This window comes from Bufo gargarizans, chromosome 2 (genome assembly GCF_014858855.1).
Source record: "Bufo gargarizans isolate SCDJY-AF-19 chromosome 2, ASM1485885v1, whole genome shotgun sequence".
NCBI lineage: Eukaryota > Metazoa > Chordata > Amphibia > Anura > Bufonidae > Bufo > Bufo gargarizans.
In genome coordinates this window covers 432,985,588-433,009,664 of record NC_058081.1, presented here as the reverse complement: position 1 = coordinate 433,009,664, position 24,077 = coordinate 432,985,588, and positions in this window count along the sequence as shown.

The window sequence follows — 24,077 nt, the reverse complement described above, 5'->3', positions numbered from 1 at the left end:
TTTTTGGGGACATCTATGTTAACCTTTATAAAGACACATCAGGCGACGCAACAGCAGGTACAAGGTTCTTGTCATCCATCCCCATGCCATCTTTGACTAAGGATCAACAAGAAATCCTGAGCTCTGAGATAACTGATGGGGAAATCTTAGGTACTATCAAATGATTGCATAAAGGCAAAGCTCCAGGTCCGGATGGGTTTACGTGAGAGTTCTATAAGATTCTGTTGTCCAAGATCTCCCCCACTCTGGTTACTTACTTTAGTCACCTCCTACACATGGGATGTTTCCCTAGACATACAAATGTAGCTCACATAAAGCTTATACTGAAACCACACAAGGATCCACATAACCCCAGTTCTTATTGTCCTATATCATTGATTAATCAGGATCTAAAGATCCTGACAAAAATACTAGCGGACAGATTAAGAGCCTTAATGCCATCGCTGGTGGGACCCTATCAGGTGGAGTTTATTAAGCTCAGGTCAGCATTGGCTAACATTCGGAAGGTGCTGGCTACTCTAGACTGGGTCGGGCATCGCTCTCAGCCAGGGGGCACCCCCGTTCTGCTTGCCTTAGACGCTGAAAAAGCTTTTGACAAGCTTAGATGGGACTGGATGGAAGCGGTGCTGGACAAATTTCAAATATTTGGGCATATTCATACCTTCCTGAATGGCCCCTTTACAATTCCGATGGCAGGTTTTTTATCCACCACTGTTTCCCTTCAAAACGTCACACAGCAGGGTTGTCCCTTATCCCCGCTGTTGCTTGACTTGGAATGGTAAGAAGGAGGCCGAATTGGCGCTATACACTGATGATCTTCTGATTTTCATGTCCAGCAACATATGCGTCCTCTGATTGACTTGTTGCACTGCTTTGGTTTCCTCTCGGGCTACAACATTAACTCTGCTAAGAGTGAAATCCTTGAACTGCAAACAAAAATTTCCCCCCAAACTGTGTCAGATTAATGGGTTTGCCCCCGCTACAGTCAAACAGCATATAAATGATTTGCAATTGAAGATAGGCAAACTGCCCAGTTCATTATACAATCTGAACTACCGGTCTCTTATAGGAAAGATAGTGGCAGATCTGAAGAGATGGCAATCAATTCCCTTGTCATTCCTGGGAGGATATCACTTGATTAAAATGTGTTTCTCCAAACTGCTATATCCTCTTCAAACCCTCCCAATTATGGTAAAACATGCAGATGTGGCGACCCTTAATACGGCCTTCACTAAGTTTGGTAGGGCAAATTCCCCAGATCTCCCTAGAAAAACTTGTCTTCTGAGACATATTGTGGATTTGCTACATGAGACAGATCACTTTTCCAACAGAGATTTGGAACAAAACCTATCAGCTCCTTGGGGCCTGGTGTTTTGCCTTCATTCCAACTTCGCAAACCTTCCTTCAGAAATCAAGAATTCTGTGTTAATGAGGGACACGGTGGTGGCATGGAAAACAGTGACAACAATACTGATGTCATTGTGGGAGCATCCTAAGTTCCCCCAGGGGAGACATGCTATGTTTTCTGGGGACTGCAGAGCTAGATGGATAGTTAGGGTGGAATATCTGATTCATGTGGAGGAGAAACGCTGGTTTACTGCACGGGAATTGAAGGAAAAGTACCAATTGCCAGATTCCTATTTTCTACAAATCATGCAAGTGATGGCTTTCTGCAAACATAGAGTTTGTGACTTATCTAAGGAAGCACTTACGACCTTTGATATAATAAATAATGATAAATCACCCCGCATATGGTGGCGCTTTATCATCTTTATTGAACCATGTCTGGCAATTTTGTGAAAGTATCGCCAACCAAGCTCTTCACTAAATTGGAAGAAATTACTCAGGACACTGAAATCAGATAAAATTAATGCAGCATTAATGACAGATGGCGGGAATCCTACTTTAAGATGATGCATAATGCCATATATGGTTTAAATTTCCCGGCCTCTCCCAGATTTCTAGAGCGAATTAGCCATTTCCCCAAATGTAGGGAACTGGCTTCAGATTTCTGGCATGGTTATGTCCCAAGGTGTCTCAGCTCTGGAAGGATTTGACAGTATATATTAGGAAATATTGTTCTACTAACCTCCCTGTCACGGAAGGTATATCAGCAGGGAAATAACCAAACACAGGGAGAACAAACAGAGCAATAGACTAGGCCCAAAAGCTAGGGAGAAAGGGTCACCTCCTAGTGATCCCTGAAGCTTTCCCTATACTGCTGTGCACATGTGCATACCCTTATGGTGGATATGCACATGCTCTTGTGCCTACATCTATATACCCTGGGACAACCCTGAGCAGAAGGGGAAGAGGCAACCTGCTTCCTCAAGCAGGAGGAAGCAAGTGTCTCCCTAGAGACCTAGACAAAAGGCAACAAGGGAAGAAACAGAGAGGACTTATCTTGAGCTGAACTGGAGCAGACAATCCACAACACATCCAAAGTCAACAGGAATGAACTATAACCCACACAGGCCACTGGGAGAAGGAGTAATAAATAGTCTTGCTAACAATCAACCCAGTACACCTGAGGGAAGGTGGATCCAGCTCAACTCAAACCAAAACAAAGAGACAAGTCAAAAATGTGCAGCCAGCTTGGCAGATCTCCACACATTCACAGGGCAAGGCGTGACACTCCCCCTAGAACCTCAGACACTACTATTCCACTACATTAGCTTATCTGTACCCCAATCCTCTTGCTCTGATTGTCCCTCTCTTCCTCCACTCGATATTTTTGGTTGTCAAGAGTTTTATTGTAGCAATGGTTATCCACCTCTATGCGTAGTATATCAGCAGTGATTCCTCAACTGTGGCAGTTGCTGGAGTATGATTGGATTGAGGCAGAGAGGCACAAGGAGGGATAAGCAACCAAGTTTTTCCAAAAGTGGAAGACCTTCCTCATCACCCATTTTAACATTTTAGTCCTACCGAAATTTTGAAGGTGGTTAAACCATTTCAATATACCTCCTGATACTTTAATTCTTCTCTAAAGGGCACTTTAGGCACCCTTCCAGTATAGTGATTTCTCTTTCCCCAGGTGCCCATCACGGGATGAGTAAATGTCAATTGTCACTTGTAACAGGATATGAATGGGTTCTTATGGAAATAATGTATAACCTAGGAACTGATGCTTATCTCCCCCCCTTTCCCCCTTCTTTTCTGTTCTGGAAAATGTTTCAATAAAAAGGAAATACAATTGGAAATCCACAGCTTCATAGAATTGCAAGAATTTGTAATATGGTCTGGTTTACAATAAAATGGGAAACTCCACACATAAAGTAGGTGTAAAAAAATTACTTCAGCGTTAACCCCTTCCAGCACTTGGCTATTTGGTTATCTGTCAAAGGGTTGTTGGGAGAGTTAGTGTGCATACTTTTCCAGTTGTTACCCACAGGATAAGGGATAAATATTAGTTCGGTGGGGTTCTACCAATGGAACCTCCATCGATCACAAAAACGGGGGGCCCTGTACCCCCTGTAGCCCTCTGAAAAGAATGGAGCAGCCGGTTGCACATATGAGCCACTGTTCCATTAATTTCTTTAGGAGTTCCAGAGATAGCAGAGCACTGTACTTTTTCACTTTGCTGCTTTCTGTATGGGATAAATATTTTTATATTTTAATGGTATAGTAGTTTTTGTTTTGTTTTTATTTGAGGAAAAGAGGGTGATTAGAATTTTTATATTTTTTTACATTTTTTTTTACTTTTTAATAGTTTTTTGAGCTCCTAGATATCATGTCACATCTGATCAGAGCATCTGAGGAGTTAAATGTGTGCAACTAATGGTATCGTTGATCACTAAAACAGGCATCTGGCAGCTATGGCGCCTGCTGCACTTGCAAGCAAGCGCCATGTTTAAATACCCGACTGCTGAATATGTTAGGTGGTCAGGAAGGGGTTGAAGAAAAACTGCAGCACACAAACAAACTCATCAGCTGACTGCATGTCTGTAGTGATGTCAATAAAGTGAACCGCGTAATGACCGCCCACAGTATTTTGATGACATGCAGTGCAGTCTCTTGGCATCTCTGCAGTTGTGGGGGTAATGTGGCTGATGGAGCATTCCTTCTCTAAGAACTGGTTGTTACTAGGGATGAGAGAATCGACTTCGGATGAAATATCCAAAGTCAATTCACATAAAACTTAGTTCACTATTGTATGGAGCGAGCACTCCGTACAGTATTAGAATGTATTGGCTCCGATGAGCCGAATGTATTACTTTGCGAAGTCTCACGGGACTTCGGGTAATTTTATAAATTGATTTCTATCGTAAAAAAACATTTCCCGAACTCAGGTTCGGTTCTAAATGGTACCCTAGAGCCGAACCCGAGTTCGGCAAATGTTTTTTTACAGTAGAAATCAATTTATGAAGTTATTACTCAAAGTCCCGAAATACTCGAGTATAAGACGAGTTTTTTGGCACATATTTTTGTGCTCAAAAAGCCCCCTCGTCTTATACTCGAGTCTAGATCTGTATTATGGCAACTTACATTGCCATAATACAGACCATGACATGTTGGGGGCCGGAGAAGCTGTTACTTACCTTTACAGCTGCTCCAGTCAGCTCCCAGCACGTCCGCGCGGCACCTCTGTTAAGCTCCCAGTGTAAATCTCGCGAGACACGCGGGCTGCGAGATTTACACTGGGAGCAGACCGCGAGATTTACACCGGCAGTAAGTACCGGCGCCTGCACAGCCTCCCCTCCCCCTGGACAGCCCTCCCTCCCCCTGGACATCCCCCCTCCCCCTGGACAGCCCCCCCTCCCTGGCCAAGTATGAAGTAGGGAGGGGTATTTTCTTGATTGCGAAAATTCGCAAAAAAATCGAATTCAAATTTTCGCATAACCTCACACCAGCTACAGTTGAAGCTCTGTTTGGACATACAGACGATGAGGAATCCAGTTTTGAAGGATTTTAACTCTTTTAGCTGTTTTAGCTTTAGTTGTTTTTTGTACTGTTAAAGTTATTGTTGATACCATATTGTTTTTCTTTGAAATAAATATTCAAAAACCTGTAACCTACTGATGCCTCAATTAATGTAATTTTATTGGTACGGTATCTATTTTTATTTTTGAAATTTACCAGTAGCTGCTGCATTTCTCACCCTAGTCTTATACTCGAGTCAATCATTTTTCCCATTTTTTGGGGGTAAAATTAGGGGCCTTGGCTTATATTCGGGTCGGCTTATACTCGAGTATATACGGTAAGTTTTTTTTTTCTTTAGGTAGCTTTTGCTTTTAAAAAGAATGAGGACTCTTGTCATGGACTTGAGGGCTAGGGTATTACCTGGGCAGAGTTCCTGATTATTGCTTGTGTGTACATGATTTGCATGTCACACATAATTTCCCCCCTCCCCATTGAACCTTAAAAAGTCACTGGCAAAAAATATATAGAAAACTGTCGGCACTGCCAAGTGTGCTCTTAGTATACAGCAGGATTCACATTCATAGGGATCGTCATGCGATAGAATCGATGGTGCTCTGCCCAATAAATGTCCGTAGCAATAACACAATTGAACTATCTTCTGTTACAAAAATGTTTTCCCTTTGACATCCCAGACTTGGATCTCTCCTGGCACTCATCATCAACCAAAAGATTTTTACGCAAAAATGTATGACTTTTGGTGCTGCATTTCTGGCATGGGGGAATGATACACTTCTTCTTTAATGTCCCATCCTGTGTCCCTCAAAGCTGTGTCCTGGCAACTCTATTGTTCTCCATGGATAGCATTGCCCTGAGACAACTCAGAAATACCATGGGTTTCAGAACCACTTATACAGAGATAAAAATGCTAATTTACCTCTTGCCCCTCTACTATTCAGAAATCCAGAGTATCAGCTATATCCTTCTTCACCAACTTTCTCATACTGAAAATGGAGAAAACTAAATTCTTCATTACTCCCTTCTCGCTCAACTCGTTCTCACCAACTGTAACCTTTAAACTAGCCATACACAGAGAAAAAATGGTTGAACCAACCGGCCATGTAATATGTATGGAGGATTCCCAACTCTCTCCCAAAAGCAGCTGTCAGAGGAACGGGTTGGGCATGTTGGATTTCAACATGCTCAATCCATTTTTTTTTATAAAAGGTGTCTGGCCAGCAATTGCACTATTTTTCTTTCTGTATGGAGCACTTTTAGCCAAGGAGGAGTACAAAATAAGGTGGCTGGTGGCCTAGGTATGGCTGAAAAATAAAGTACAGATTCAGACACTATGTTGGACTTATTAACAACCCAATATAGTGTACTGACAGTAGTTTATCACTTGGCTATACTTGGCTGCTGTGCATTCATCCTACCCAGGTTTTTTTATTAGCCTCCAGACCAGCATCCACTATTGTCCACCTTTTACTCTGATCACCATGTCGCCAGATAAAGATGGCGCTAACGTGCCCCCCTCCACAACTATCTTAAGCTGGCACAACTCTGTATGTCCTCTGGTCCAGTAGTCCATCCAAACAGACCAATCGACAGCTGACAGCAGCTGTATCAATAAGCGGCTTACTCGCTGCCTACCTGTGGCGGAGAACAAGAAGCTTTATTATTGGTAGTGTTGAGCACCAGAAGTATCGCTGTGCCAGTCTGAGCGTTCCTCAGTGCAGAGTAGGGCTAGGCAATTTTCAAGGACCATTTTCAAATTTAGTATTGATTACATTTAGATTTTTTGGCCATATTTTTTTTTTCTTTTTGTCAATGTAACCTTATGAGAGCTTGTTTTTTAAAGGCTAAATTGTATTTATTAGTGACACCACTTTGATGCACATATAACTTATTGTGCACTGTAAATTTACAACGTTCACCATGAGGCATAACTGGCATGTTAGTTTTATTCTATGAGTCAGATCAGAAGTATGACTGTGTCAATACCAAATATATATATATTGTAAGGGATCGTTTACTTTTATGGGGTCGCCATCACAGATTACTTCACCAGACAAGGGTAGAATGTCCAAACTCATGTTTTATTCCAGACGTTTCAGCAAAACAGGTTATGAAGTCACAGCTTCAACTCATCGCGTGTCACAGCCACACAAAATAATAAACACTTGCCCGTCTAGGCTCTAACTAAACATATGATGTGTCTCTCTGACTCACCTTTACATCACAGTTCACACACTGTCTCAGGTGCGGCTTTCTCAGCCCAATAGTCCAGCAGCCTCTAGGCTGTAGCAAGTCCCTTTGGGGGATTGTGGTCCAGCAGTCCTCCCGACTCTGGCCTTGTGACCCTTGTGCCACAGGCGTCACTGCGTCCCCCAAATTACAGGCTGTCACTTAGCCTCGTGGTCCCTCAGCCTAGCCTGAGACCACACACGCAGACACTTAACAGGCCTCTGTTTCCAGATAACACACTCCCCAGAGTGAGACACACCCAAGATCCAGTAGCAGGATTAAATAGGATCCCTGGACATGAGCATGCCTCAAGTCCTGGACTGGAACCTGGGGAACAGGCACCCCCCAACACATTTCCTGTTCCCAGTAAAAGCCTGCCCTGAACTAGCTGAACCAGCTACATTATCTATATCAGGGATGTCAAACTTGTGGCCCTCCAGCTGTTGCAAAACTACAACTCCCATCATGCCTGGGCATACTACAGCTATCAGGGAATGATGGGAGTTGTAGTTTTGCAACATCTGGAGGGCCATGAGTTTGACATCCATGATCTATATGGTGTCCCCCAACTATTTTAGTGGACACCTGAACTAGGGCTTTTACTCCACCAAGGCCGGGCCCCTTGGTGGCACTCTCCTGGTGCACACAAACCCTTTTATCCTGATTCCCCGGGACTTTACTGCACACCTCAATGTTCACATTGCCACAATATATATATATATATATATATATATATATATAGTTGTTTGTTTTCCAAACAGAAAGCGAAGTCCAGCTCAGTCTCGCAGAAGTTCAATTGTACTTTATTGGTGCGGTTAAAAATACATCCAGTAACATTGTACTGGACTTCGCTTTCTGTTTGGACTACAAAATTTCCTGCATCCAAGTGCGGTATTCTTCCATGCTCACAGCAGAGAAGGGGCAGATGAGAGCCGTAATTTTTACCTGTTGTTAGTTGTTTGTTTTGTACTACATTTGCACAATCCTAGCAAAAATAGCTATTTTATATTGCTACATTCAAGGAGCCATAACTTATTCATATTTCTGTTGATGTCCTACAAATGAATCAAGCCACGTATGGCTACAAGATGTGGTTTTCACTGGTACCATTTTGGGACACATGGGACTTTGATTAACATTTATTTTATTTTGGGGAGATAGCCCAGTGAACAATGTAAAAAAATGCTGTTTACATAGCATGCAAGATCTTTATTATATGGGTTGCAATGAACAAGGCAATACCATGTATATGTGCATGTGTGTTTTTTACCACAAACAAAATAAAACTATTTGTGGGACATTTACTTTATAATGCAGTGGTATACGTGTGCAATTTTAGCCTACTACTGCAACAGTAACGGGCAGTTTATTCGGCCAAAGTCTACCAGGCATATAGTCATGGTAGGCCCAGGGTCCGTCTTTAGACCCATGGCAACAGATTGGCACCCAGCGATTGTGATCATGGGTGGGATATTGTAACAGAGGGAGCCCCTCCCTCTGTATATCTAGATGCCATAGGGGAGTAAGAGAGGTTCTGCTTCGGCGCGAAATCACAGGTGGAGACGGTCTTAAGGGATTCTTATTATTTAATAGAAACAACGCGTTTCGAGGATTAAAATTTCCCCTTCATCAGGTTTCACAATGATAATTATTGTGAAACCTGATGAAGGGGAAATTTTAATCCCTGAAACGCGTGTTTTCTATTAAATAAGAAGAATCCATTAAGACCTTCTCCACCATTAATTTCGCGCCAAAGCAGAACCTCTCCTTCTCCACTACGAATATCTTTTGGGGGACTGGACATCCTATCCGAAAGAACACACAGTCTGCGGCTGCAGTTCCGGTACAAAGGTCTTATCTATGCGAAGTCTACAATAGAGTTGTGCCTATATTAGCAGAACCCTACAAGGTGAGCCTGGATATTTCTCACTACATTATTCTATTATTTGAACATGCTACCCTATTGTGCACCCCCCCCCCCCTTCTTTTCTGTTTTCCCTAATTCTTGGAGGGTAATACAGATTTGTCCACGCGATAAGATAGATGCCATAGGGGTCATTGACCACAGTATCTAGTGGGGTTAAGCACATGAAATCAGAGTCATAGCTGAAGCTGGACTCCTACTGTAGTGGCTGAGATCAGTCAGTCCTGGGTTCCTATGTAGATCAAGGTTCTTTCAGGACAGGATGTAGGGTTTGTATAGATTCTACACAAGCTACACTGATGCACCTCTCCAGACCAAACCGGACTCCTTGTAAAGAGTAAAATTGCTAGTACAGGCATATTTGATGCTTGTACAAATATTACTGCGATCTCAGTGTCATGGCAGTAACTTTCTTTCCTCTCCCATTCACAACACATGCATGCTCAGCGGTCCCACAAGGCTACTGCCTTGAGATAACCTTTGATCAACCATGCCCTTCAAAAATGCACATCCAGGTTCTTACCACCTTCTGCCACCTCAAAAACATTTCTCAAATCTGCCCATTCATCAAGACATTAAAAATGTTAGTGCATGCCCTCATCATAAGTCACCTAGACTACTGCAACAGTCTTCTGTGCCTTTATAACACTCTTGCAAACCTCCAATCCTAGACTCTATACCCCGGTTAATCCACATCCTTCTGCCAATCCCATTCACTAGTTACCCTACCACCCAACTAATTCAGGGTCTTAATAAGGGATTCAATCTAGATGCTGCAGACAAGAATCATTTAATCCATGGATGATCTGCTAACTTGGAATCAAAGAAGTAACTCAGAGCAGCCACCTGTACTCTTAGGGTGGATGCTTTAAGATTTCTATATAGACCTGCTTGCAAAAAGTCTAGAATTTTTGGCACATCTGGAACTTTAAAAGGATCTGGACTGTGACTTAGGAAGGTAGAAAAAATATTCCACACTTTAATGTACTTTTTTAGAGGTGACCAACTTCCTACTTTTCAACATAGTGGAGACTACTTTATCAAATAACCCTCTCCCAAATCAAACCTCCCTTTCAAATTCCACACTGAGAGATGGAGTATTTCTGGACTAGGATGCACTAGTGGACCCTGGTAAAGAAGATCTTTCCTTAATGGTAACGTCCATGGAGGTTCTACCGTCAATTTCAGAAGGCTCATGTACCACGACCTCTTTGGAGCTATCAAGATAACTGAGGCTCCCTCAGCCTCTATTTCACTCAATACCTTGGGGATTAAGGCAAAACGGAGGGAAGGCATAACCTAACTCTTGGCTCCAGTCCTGTGCTAACCCGTCCACTGTTAAGGGGCTGTCCAAAGGATTTCAGGAGATGAACCTTTCCTCTTTCCTGTTGGGTCTTGAGGCGAACAGATCCACTGTAGGCAGGTCATATTTTAGGACTATCTCCAGAAAAATGTCTCTGTTTAGACACCATTCTCCCTGTTTTATGGAAGTTCATTCTTTCTTCCGCTATGTGAAAAATCTTCTATCACAAACGTAAAAGTTCCCCCTGATGGTTTATATAGGCCACTGTCATCGAATTGTCTGAATACAATCTTTTTGCTCCTTATGTCTGGAATAGCTAGTTCCAGAGCCATCTTTACTGCTTTTAATTCCTTGAAGTTGGAGGACGCCTTCCTTTAATCTGGATACCACTTCCCCTGCCAGTACTTGTTCTGAGAGTGAGCACCTCAACCCCAGGGGCTAGCATCTGTAGTGATTACAGTCTGATCCCTGAATGACTATGGAACCTCTGCGGACAGATTTTCTTAAATTGTCCACCATAAAAGGGAATGCCTGGCTCTCGAGGATAGGTGGAATTTTTTGTCCAAGGTAATAATGGGAGCCGCCCCAGGATTTCAGAATGTCTGCTTGTAGCTCTCTGGAATGGATCTGTGCATATGCCACTGCTGGAATAGAGGATGTCATCTGACCCAGCACCGCCATCGCCTCTCTGAAAGTACACTGTTAAGAGTGAAATACTGAAAAAATCTGCTCCCTGATTGATTCCCTCCTTTGAAGGGGAAGAAAATTCCTTTGCTGACTGGAGTCCAACTGAATTCCCAAAAACACACAAACTTGAGAGGGAACCAGGTTTTATTTCTTCCAATTTATTTTCCAGCCTAAGTCTTTCAAGGTGAAGCAAAGGAAATTTATATCCTATTTAGTGATGAGCGAGCATGCTCGGCCGAATACTTTTTCGACTCGAGCATCGCTATGCTTGGCTTATGGCGGTACTCGGCCGAGTACCACATGTGCTCGAGCGCCATGCTCGAGTCTCCTCCCCGCACATTTTGCAGCCAATAAACGTGCAGCTAAGTACTGCCATCACTGTAATGCCAGTAGCCATGTTAGCTGCTGGCATTACAGTGATTGGCTGGCCGAAACGCGGGTTCGGCTCATTGTGAGTCAGGGAGAGCTGCGTTTAGGAAGGGACAGATAGTGTAGGGAGTTTGTGATCGCAATTTATTCAATTTTAAAACGTTTCAAAGACCCAAAAGTCCTATCAAGGACTATTGTATGTGGTGGCAAAATTGTATGTGGTGTGCAAAGTTGTAAACATTTTTTTTTTTTTATAATTTTCGAAATAGCGATTATTTTGCTATATAGAAGGCGTATGCAATGACTTGTGACATCTGTGCAGCAATACCTTCTATGTGTCAGGGGCAGAGATAGGAAGAATATTAGTGAAAACAATAATTTTGTTCCCCATAATCCACATTTTTGCTGTCAACGGTGCAGTCCCTGAATTGTGTGATCTGCGCTTCAATACCTTGTGCGGTTGTCAGGCCCAGATATAGGGAAAAAATTATTATACAGAAAACACAATTTTTTTACCCATAATCTATATACATTTTTGCTGTCAACGGTGCAATCCGTGAATTGTGTGATCTGTGCTTCAATACATTGTGTGGTTGTCAGGCCTTGATATAGGGAAAAAAATATTAATACAGAAAACAATTTTTCTCCCATAATCTATCCACATTTTTGCTGTCAACGGTGCAATCTATGAATTGTTTGATCTGCGCTTCAATACATTGTGTGGTTGTCAGGCCCAGATATAGGGAAAAAATTATAATACAGAAAACACTATTTTTTTCCTATAATCTATCCACATTTTTGCTGTCAACAGTGCAATCCGTGAATTGTGTGATCTGCGCTTCAATACATTGTGTGGTTGTCAGTCCTTGATATAGGGGAAAAAAAATTTATACGGAAAACAATTTTTCTCCCATAATCTATCCACATTTTTGCTGTCAACGGTGCAATCCCTGAATTGTGTGATCTGCGCTTCAATACATTGTGTGGTTGTCAGTCCTTGATATAGGGGAAAAAAAATTTATACGGAAAACAATTTTTCTCCCATAATCTATCCACATTTTTGCTGTCAACAGTGCAATCCCTGAATTGTGTGATCTGCGCTTCAATACATTGTGCGGTTGTCAGGCCCAGATATAGGGAAATAATTAAATAATTATTATACAGAAAACACAATTTTTTTACCCATAATCTATATACATTTTTGCTGTCAACGGTGCAATCCGTGAATTGCGTGATCTGCACTTCAATACATTGTGTGGTTGTCAGGTCAAGATATAGAGAAAAAATGATAATACAGAAAACAAATTTTTTTCCCATAATCTATCCACATTTTTGCTGTCAACGGTGCAATCCGTGAATTGTGTGATCTGTGCTTCAATACATTGTGTGGTTGTCAGGCCTTGATATAGGGAAAAAAATATTAATACAGAAAACAATTTTTCTCCCATAATCTATCCACATTTTTGCTGTCAACGGTGCAATCTATGAATTCAGTGGCGTAACTACTGGGGAAGCAGGGGAAGCGGCTGCTTCGGGGCCCGGGCTGCCAAGGGGCCCGGCGCCCAGCGTGTGTGTGAAAGTTTATTTTCAACTTGATTAATGATTCGATTCTCATTCTTCACCAGCAGTCCAGCGCCCAGCCAGCCCAGAGCCAGAGTGTGGTAGCTAGTAAGTTGAACTTGTAACTACTTTGTCTTTGTGACTGAGGTTGGGTACTAATGGAATATGGCTACTCTGTGGGGGCTGGGGCAATAAAGGGGCAATGGGCATTCATTGATTGGCATAACTAGTGTGTGGACACTAATGGGGAATAATAACAACAACATTTTACTGTGTGGCGTGGGGGCAATAAGGGATGCTGGGCCTGGGAGCATAACTACTGTAAAGGGGAAATAATGGAGCACAACTACTGTTTGGGGGTACTAAGGGGCATACATACTGAGTGAGTGGGACATCCGACGTTGTGTGGAGAGTGTAGGAGTCTTATAAGCCGCTGCTGAGGGAGGGGTTGTGGGGAAGTTGCTCTGGGCATTCATAAATGCGCTCTGTCTGGGGCTGGGGCCCATACATTTCTAGCCATTGTCTGCGCCTCCCTGGCCCCTGGCCCTTATCTGTGCCCCCTGCCTTTGTCTGCGTACTGGCCCCTGTGTGCACCTCCCTGGCCCTTTCAGTGCAGCCCCTGGCCCTTATCTGCGCCCCCCCGGCCCCGGCCCTTGTCTGTGTCCCCCTCCCTCCAGCCCTTGTCTGTGCCGCCCGGACCTGTGCCCCCCTGCTTGCTGTTCTGCCATCTACTACTGCATTTTTTATTGCTCTTATGTATGCAGAGGGTGTGCGCTTATATGTGCCATAATAACCACTAGTACATGGCAGAACTGCGGGCAGAAAGGGGAGGCTGCCATGTACTGCAAGCTAAAGACATTATCACCCCCCTTGCCAATGTTTTATATAAAGATAAATAAACAAAACAAAAAAGTCTTCCCTATTTAAATATAAAAAATACTAAAAACATGGTTTTGGTGACCATAAACCCCCCACACTCCTCCCCAACACTCACACGCACACACCAAACAAAAAAAAATAAAAAATGAATAAGGGCCCATGCACACGACCATATGCCCTTATGGTCGAAACGCGCTGGGGGGCCCTTACAAAAATTTGCTGTGGGGCCCAGTCACTTCTAGTTACGCCCCTGTATGAATTGTTTGATCTGCGCTTCAATACATTGTGTGGTTGTCAGGCCCAGATATAGGGAAAAAATTATAATACAGAAAACACTATTTTTTTCCTATAATCTATCCACATTTTTGCTGTCAACAGTGCAATCCGTGAATTGTGTGATCTGCGCTTCAATACATTGTGTGGTTGTCAGGCCTTGATATAGGGGAAAAATTTTATACGGAAAACAATTTTTCTCCCATAATCTATCCACATTTTTGCTGTCAACGGTGCAATCCATGAATTGTGTGATCTGCGCTTCAATACATTGTGTGGTTGTCAGGCCCAGATATAGGGAAAAATATCAATACAAACTACATCAGAAAACAGTGTCTGTACCGCAGATTCCATCTGCTCTAATCTAGTGTCCATATTCTGTGTGTTTATGTGAAATATACTGTCCTGCATCTAAAAACTGTTTCTTTAGGGCAAATTCCAAAAATCTGGGCATGATCTAGTATCCATATTCTGTATGTTTCTGTGACATATACTGTACTGCATCAGAAAACTGTGCCTTTAGCAGACTGTAAAACAATCTGCGCCACATCTAGTGACAAAACCAATAATATGAAGAAGGTGAGCACTAAGGGACGGGGAAGTGGGCGTGATCCTGATGGTGCATGCAGAGGTCATGGCCCTGGGCGCAATGGAACTGTGCCTGCTTCCAGTGCACCAGAAAAAAAAAAAAAAAACACCCACCGTACCCAGCTTCATGTCCAACTTAGCTGGGCGGCGCAGGACAACACTGTCCAAGTCGGACCAGTGCGAACAGTTGGTCGGTTGGATTACTGAAGATAATGCTTCCAGTCGGTTAAGCACCATACTCTCTTCTACCAAGTCCAGTCTCTGTAGCCAAGAGTCTGGTCAACCGAATCCTCTCTCTGATCATCCTTCCTCCCACCATGGAGAGGCTTGCCAAACGAGTGATCCCACACTCGGATATTCCGAGGAGCTCTATCCAGGGCTGCTATTACATTTGGCCCTCATGCCCAGCACGCTTGAAGAGGGACCTGAGATATTGTGCCCTGATTCCCAACCTCTTGAGCCTTCACAGTCTCAAGAAGATGACGGTGGTGAACGGAAATCATTCGTTCACGAGGTGGATGATGATGAGACACAGTTACCAATCACTGAGGTTGTGGTTAGGTGAAGTCAGGAGGATGAGCAGAGTCAGGAAGTGGAAAAGTCGGTGGTTGATGATGAGGTCACTAACCCAACATGGGAAGGTGAAAAGCTGAGCGAGGACAGCAGTACACAGGGGGAGGGATCCGCATCACAGCAACAGGCTGGAAGAGGCAGTGGGGTTGCAAAAGGGAGAAGTCGGCTCACACCAAACAGGCCCAAAACCGTTACACCATGTGTAAATCTACCTTGCCAAGACCTAGGTGTTCCTCAGTATGGTGATTTTTTTAGGAAAGTGCAGACAACAAAAGAATGGTAGTTTGCAACCTGTGCCATACCAAAATGAGCAGGGGCGTGAACACTAGCAACCTCACCACCACCAATATGATCCGCCATATGGCACCAAGCACCCTAACTAGTGGGCCGAACGCCTGGGTCCACAATCTGGGTCCGTGGGTCACACCACTGCCTCCTCTGCCCCTGTGCACTGCTGGCCAATCCCCTGTCGAAGGTGCAGGCCTGGATGCCTCTCGCCCTGCACCTGGACCTTCGCATGAACCATCAGCAACAACATCCACTTCCCTGTCCCAGCGCAGCATCCAAATGTCCATAACACAGTAATTTGAATGCAAACGCAAATACCCACCCACCCACAGGCCATAGCACTAAATGCGCAACTTTCGAAATTACTGGCCCTTGAAATGTTGCCATTTAGGCTTGTGGACACTGAGGCCTTCCGCAGCCTGACATCGGCGGCCGTCCCTCGGTACGCAGTCCCCAGCCTCTACCATTGTTCATGGTGTACCGTGCCCGCCTTACACCAGCATGTGTCCCAGAACATCACCCGTGCCCTGACCAACGCAGTTACTGGGAAGGTCCACTTAACCACGGACAAGTGCTGGTGGCCAGGGACGCTACATTTCCCTGAGCGTACACTGGGTGAATGTTGTGGAGGCCAGGAGTGAGTCATACCCTGGGATGGCACAGGTGCTACCCACGCCCAGGATTGCGGGCCCTACGTCCATCAGTGTCTCCGCTAGCAGCTACATTACTGGCTCCAACCCCCACTTCTCCTCCTCCGCCACCTCCTCCTCCACTTCCACCTCCAGCAGCAGTCAGCCATCATTCGCTAGCTGGAAGCAGTGTAACACTGTTGTAGGGTAAGCGTCAACAGGCCGTGCTGAAGTTGATCTGTTTAGGGGACAAACAGCACACCGCCGCAGAGCTATGGCAGGGTATAAGGGACCAAACCGAACTGTGGCTGTTGTCACTCAACCTACAACCAGGCATGGTTGTGTCTGACAATGGCTGTAACTTGGTGGCGGCTTTGGAGCTTGGCAACCTAACACACATCCCATGCCTAGCCCACGTCTTAAACTTAGTGGTTCAGCGGTTTATCAAAACCTACTCCAATTTGCCAGAGCTACTAGTGAACGCGCACCACGTGTGTGCCCATTTCCGCAAGTCGTCCACAGCTTCAGCCGGTCTGTCAACGCTGCAGCAGCGCTTGTGGCTTCCAGCTCACCGACTGTTGTGCAACGTGAGCACGCGCTGGAACTCTACGTTCCACATGTTGGCCAGGCTTTGTGAGCAGCAGAGGGCAGTTGTGGAATACCAGCTGCAACATGGTTGTCGCCTTTCAAGTCAACTGCCACTATTCACAAGCGAGGAGTGGGCATTGATGTCAGACCTATGTGAGGTTTAAAAAAAACTTTGATGAATCCACACAGATGGTTAGTGGTGATAACGCTATTATCAGCGTAACCATCCCACTGCTGTGTCTACTCAAATGATTGCTGCTCACAATTAAGGGCGACACTCTAAATGTGTCAGACGAGGAAATGGGGGAGGACATTACACAGGGTGATAGCCAGCCCACCCTCAGTTCGTCTTCTCAGCACGAATTGGACCCTGAAGAGGATGAGGAGCTGGAGACAGTTACCTCTGCAACAGAGGGTAGTACCCATGGAACTTTAATTCCATCTGTTCATCGTGGGTGGGCAGAAGAGGAGGAGATGGAGAGTCATCCTGATGTCGACATCGACGTCTTGCCTGTTGGTACTCTGGCACACATGGCTGACTTCATGTTAGGCTGCCTTTCCAGCGACCCTCGCGTCATACACATTTTAGATAACACGGATTACTGGGTGTTCATCCTTCTCGACCCCCTCTACAAAGAGAACTTCTCATCTCTCATTCCACTGGTGGAGAGGACAAGCAAAATGGTGCAATACTAGATGATCCTTGTTGGAAAATTGCTCCAAAGTTTTCCATCTGACAACGCTGGCGGCAGAGTCCGTACTTCCTTAGTCAACAGAGGAAGGGAGACAAGGGGAACACACAGCAGTTCCAACGCAGGCAGTGCAACACTCTCCAAGGCATGGGACACATTCATGACACTCCGCCAGCAACCTCACCCTGAAGTGCAGCCTAGTGGTACAAGGAGAGAAAAGTTTTGAAAGATGGTGAAGGAATACATAGCAGACCGTGTCACGAACTTGCGCTCTATGCCTCGGAGGTGCTGGCCTGCCCTGCCACCAGCGTTTTGTCTGAGCGTGTATTTAGTGCTGCTGGTTGCATTATAACAGATAAGCGAAAACGGTTGTCCACTAGCAATGCTGACAGGTTGACTCAGATAAAAATAAACAAGGCCTGGATTGCCCCTGTCTTCTCAACTCCACCAGAGGAGAGCTGAGCTGATGAACATAAAGGAAATTTCAATCTATCATTTATAATGTACTCAATCTACTGTAGTGTATTCCCATGCACCTTTTCCACCACGAAAAAAAAGAGTATATGGTTGAATCTTGTTTTCTCCTCCTCCTCAGCCAGATTTTATATATTCCCTCCACTCACATTTTTTTTAATAGGGTCAACTCAACTGCAGGCCCTCAACTCAAATGTTTTTATAGGGTCAGCTCACCAGCAGAGGGTCAGTTCAACAGCAGGCCCTCACCCCTAATGCTTTAGATGGGTCAGTTCAGCAGCAGATATTATCTTAGAGTATTGGACCCTTTTAAAATATAGCTTTTGTTAATTCTATTTAAGGCTACTTTCACACTTGCGTTCGGAGCGGATCCGTCTGGTATCTGCACAGACAGATCCGCTCCTATAATGCAAACAATGGTATCCGTTCAGAACGGATCCGTCTGCATTATATTTCAGAAAAAAATCTAAGTCTAATTGTTAGTCAGACGGATCCGTCCTGACTTTGCATTGAAAGTCAATGGGGGGCGGATCAGTTTGAAATTGCACCATATTGTGTCAACATCAAACGGATCCGTCCCTATTGACTTGCATTGTAAGTCTGGAAGGATCAGTTTGGCTCCGCATGGCCAGGCGGACACGAAAACGCTGCAAGCAGCGTTCGGGTGTCCGCCTGCTGAGCAGAACAGAGGCCAAACGGAGCCATACTGATGCATTCTGAGCGGATCCGCATCCACTCAGAGTGCATTGGGGCTGTATGGATCCGTTCGGGGCCGCTTGTGAGAGCCTTCAAACGGAACTCACAAGCGGAACCCCGAACGCAAGTGTGAAAGTAGCCTAAAAGAGAATAACTCACCCTGTGATATCTGGGTGACCTTAAAAAAGTAAGGACAAAATGCCGCCCAGCTACCACCGTGAATTGGTGAGTTTGATGCCATATAGCTAGTACAGATTCCACAAGGGCACTTATGATGTTGGCGATAAGTATAAAATCTTTGTAAGGCGATTTTATTAGCGCACAGGCGAATATCGGCACTTGTCCCAGAACAGAGGCAAAGGGCTTTGCATTCTTACATTAGTGATTGAATTGAGTTGCGAATCTTCGTAAGGCGATTTCATTAGCGCACATGCGAATTTTGCATCTCATAATATGTATTAGGCGATGCGAAAATTCGAATTATCGCATATGCGAAATAATAACGAATTCGAATATTCGCGAATATTTTACAAATATTCTTTCGAATATTCGCGAAATTTCGCGAATTCGAATATGGGACATGCCGCTCAACACTAATCACCAGTACGTTTTTTTCACCTCTGGTAGCACTAAGACTTCTGCGACCCAGTAAGTAAAACACATGTATCTGTGATTTATTTCTAGGTGACAGCTCTCTCTAACGACAGGGGAGCTTGTGTGATGCTTCTAACCCAAAGCACGGTCTGCCTAATTATCTCATCTAAGACATAGTACAGTCTTCATCTTTTTATTTTGTTTGATTTAAGATGTTATTTATATGAATTATCTATTTCTAACCGACCCCCTGATGAACCCTAGTGGGGAAACGCATCGGAGTTAAAAAATACTATTGACATCATTTTCAACATATAGGGTTCTACAGGGCTAGACAGGGCAGGTACGGGGACAGGAAGGTCCCACCATTAGGGTTAATCCTGATATAACTGAAAACCCATTTTAGTTAATTTTCTTTTAGTGCTTTTTGCACTCAAGGTCTGCTCAAACTGTACTTCGCTTCTTACGGAAACCAAAGGGTAAGATCAGGGAAGAGAAGATTCCTTGGCACCTACACCTCCCGGTTTTACATTGCTATTCCATTGATCAGGGACAGTGTTTTACTACAAAAACATGTGTAGGTAAGCCTTTCATTAAGACCAGAGGGTGCTTGTGAGTGACACCTTTATATCCATTCTGCTTCCCTCCTCAGTATCTTATTATCCCAGTCATCTTTCCTAGGGGATATCGGAACGAGTTTGAGTGCTGAAAACTTCAATGCTCGAGGGTCCCCTGCATGATATTCGCCACTGGTGTGATTTTATTTTTTACATCATTGACATGCTCCCCTACCCTTTTCCTGAGCTCCCTGAAATTTTTTCCGATGTAATCTTTTGGGCATGGGCACTGGCAGATATAGATTACGCCTCTGCTTTTACAGATTATAAAGTCCTGACTAGTGTACGTTCTTTGGGTGGCTGAGCATGTGACAGTCTTGCCTGTGGAGATGAACTCACATGTTTTGCAGGTCCCACACCTGAACATCCCCAGGGGGGCGGCGATCAAGCCATGTTCCTGGTGTCACTGGGGGTACATAGTGACTATGTACCAATCTATATCCAAGGCTTCTGCCTCTCTGGTAAGTTATACTCGGATGAGGTGAGATGTTCTTAGCCACACTAGAGTCCATTTGTAGGATGGGCCAGTATTTATTGAGAATGGCTCTCACTTCCGTATTGGCCACATCAAAAGTAGAGATTAGGCAAGTCTGCGCCCTCCCATCCTCCCCAGGTTTTTTATGGGTGAGTAGTGTCTCCTTCACTGTGGTCAATGCATGCTGGAAGGCATTTCTTAATGTGGCCTTGGAGTATCCTCTATTTGTCATTCATTTGTACAGTTTTTTTGGATTTGCAATGGAAGTCAGTTAATCCTGAGCAATTCCTGCGTATCCTCAAATACTGTCCCCTAGGGATACCTCTTTTTTGTGGAATAGGATGATGGCTTCCCCAGTGCAAGATTGAGTTGGTGGCTGTCGATTTAAAAAAAAAATCGTACTGGTAAGTTTTTCACCCCTTTTATGTACAGTTACGTCAAGGAAGTTGATGCATTCCTTCTGTATTTCAAAGGTGAACTTGAGACCTATGTAATTGATATTGAGGCTATCTACAAATTCGATGAACTCCTTACTACTGCCACTCCAGAGCACAAACACATCGTCTATATACCCTGTCCAGTAGGCTATTTTATCGTTCCACCAAGTATGATGGTGATGGCCCGGAAAAAATGATGTTGCCCTCCCACCAGTCCAGGAAGAGATTGGCATACGTTGGGGCACAAGGGCCCCCCATTGCCGTCCCCCTGAGCTGGTGGTAGACCCGCCTACTGAACAGGAAGAAATTGTGCCTTAGAGTGTAGTCAAGTAGGGTCAAAATAAAATGATTGTGGTCCTGAAAATGATTCCCTCTTGTGCTCAGGTAGTGTGAAACCGCTAGGAGACCCTTGTCATGAGGGAATACTACTATACAGGGACTCCACGTCAATACTGGCTAATAAAAAGGTTGGGAAGCCCATAAAAAGTTGTAATTTGTGGTGTGCCGGGTAACAAAGTGGTATTCTGACTTGCCGATGACCCTTCTCTCCATTCCTGCCTTCAGGATTTGCTGGAGTTCTACTAGATACAAATCAGTGGGGTCACCCGGCAAGATCCAATAACCACTTTTGTCCTTAAGGAGATCCAAACAATTTTTTTTTATACATGTCATGATTCAAATTTACCAGGTTTCCACCCTTATCCGAGGGCTTGAGAACAATGGAATTGTCTTTTTCCAGTGTCCTCAAGGCCTCGGATTCTCCTCTAGTCAAGTTTCTAGGATATGAGGGGAAGATCTTCAGTTGTTCCAGTTCAGAGGTTACCAACTTCTGGAAGATGTCAATATAGTGCTGTCATGTCCAGATAATATATTAATTCATAGCTACTTATCTTACATAGACTCCCTATTCTGACTCAGAATGGGTACAAAAATGGGGATGCCACTCTACGATATCGATTTTCACTAACATGGAAAATGGACAGGTGTTCTTGTTGTGAGACATCACCATTCACCCTTTTCCCGCTAAGGATGTATGTCATGCAATTTTGCAGAGTGGAAATTCAGTAGCTACAGCCATATCTGGTACATCCTTGAACCTGATGGCTGGATCTCAGGCTGTGTAACAGCTAGAGACAAGCCGGATCTTTATTTTATTTTTTTAAAGCTGACAATCATCTCTCTTTAAATCCAGACCAGGACTGCAGCCAGAATAATTTGCAAGTCAGATCTCTTAGAAAGGGGACTTACCTACAGCTTTCCGTCCTGATACAAGTGCTGCATGTAATAGTAAAAGTCCAGCTCACCTGCATCAACAGTTTTGAGAGTGCACTGATAGGGTGAGACCCAAACATATAAACTTGAACGGAAAAGAAGAAAGATCCAGCACTTTGTTTTTCTTGCTTGATGTTTATTCCACAAACTAAATGTACAGCGGTGATAGAAACCTCCAAAAATAAGCCCCAGTACGGTCTAGATGTTTCGAACCAAATGGTCATGATTAAGAACCATTTGGTTCGAAACATGTAGACCGTACTGGGGCTTATTTTTGGAGGTTTCTATCACCGCTGTACATTTGGTTTGTGGAATAAACATCAAGCAAGAAAAACAAAGTGCTGGATCTTTCTTCTTTTCCGTTACAATTGCTGCATGCTCTAACTTGCAAATTATCATGGTGAGCACCAAAACTTGGTATTCTTTTAAAGCTTCCACCCCCCCCTTCAGCAAGCTGAGATGTCAGCAAGTGGGGGAACATGCTGCACAGAGGAGAGATTCGGTACATGCCCCTAGGGGCAGGACGACAGACTTCTTAACAACCCCTTTAAACCCCTACCCCCAGAGAATACTTGCTCTGATCCTCACATATGAAGGTCTTTTTCACCAGAAAAGGAGTGTGAAGATCCGGGTCACAGCACCAAACACATCACAAACAGAGAGTTCACATTTTACACTGTCCCTATCCCGTCACCTGATCTATAGAGTAAAATATACAGATAGCTTCTCTAGCGATACCAGTTACGCACTGCAGCAGTAGTCAACAGTTATCACTAGAGAGGAGTATCTAATATATTTCTGACAGATGTCAACATTTTTAATAAGAAAAGGCATTGACATTGACTGTTGCCATAAACAATCATTTTCAATTACTGCAGTTGTGACTATATTATAGATGCAACACAGACCTCCCACCATTCAGCATAAAGAGAATTATGCTGCTCTGACTCGCTTTCTGAAGAACTACAGAAGGTTCCAGTATTGTGTTCATAGTACAGTAGTAATAAAGCCCCTATAGATCATATGAATGCAACCACAGTTATTGCATTATATTCATTTTAGGAATGTATCATTGTCTATTGGGATTACAGGGGGAGATTTCTTTAACTGACTGGCAAACCAATCAGATTCTACCTTTTTTTTTTCACAGCTCTTTTGGAAAATGAAAGGTGGAATCTGATTGATTCGTATGGGCAACTAAAACAGTCCTACTTTACACCACTTTGATAAATAATAAAGCTTCTACACAGTTTGTACTATAGGGGGATGGAAAATTATATACTACATAATTCCCAGTACAGTATGAACTATTCAAATCAGTGTTTTATTTGCATAAGGTATCTGCTAAAGTATGCATTTTAGACTCAAATTTGGATATTTGTCCAATTTTTGCTAATAATAAATGTTTGCTGCAAGGTGCAGGAAGGAAGTTGTGTGTATTAGATTTTATACACAGTGAGGGCCATTTATCAAAACTGGAGTACCCATATGCCAGTCCGTGAGATGCACCTAATTTATAAAGAAGCCGATGCCTCTTAATAAATTAGGCACATCTCTACCCTGCACCAGACAATCACGCCTGCTACAGGGTGGCATGGAGTTCAGCCACTTTCTGGGGAAATTTATAGTAATTCCGGCGGACAGTGCAAAGCCCCGGCCCCTTTTTTTCAGCCCTTTGGAAAAGTGCTGAGAAGCTTAAAAAGTCAAATTGTGCAAACAGGGCCTGCACCATAATTTGCTACTTTTTATGCTACCACAGTGGCGTTAAACCTTTAGTAAACGTTCCCAACTGTTTTGAGCTCAGGAAATGTACGTTTTGGTAAACTAAAAGGAGTTTGTCATGTACAGTACACATTTTTACCACATGTGGATGATTACCATATATTACTGTTCTAGTGTTTATAAGAGCACAAGCTCTGGTTGATGTATATGCTTGTGCTATATATGAGAACTACACTCCTTAACATATTACGCTAGTGTTTTTATGTATAACCTGCTTGGATTTGTGTTTTAGGTGTGAATTTTAGTTTTGATGCATTTAAAAAAAAAAAT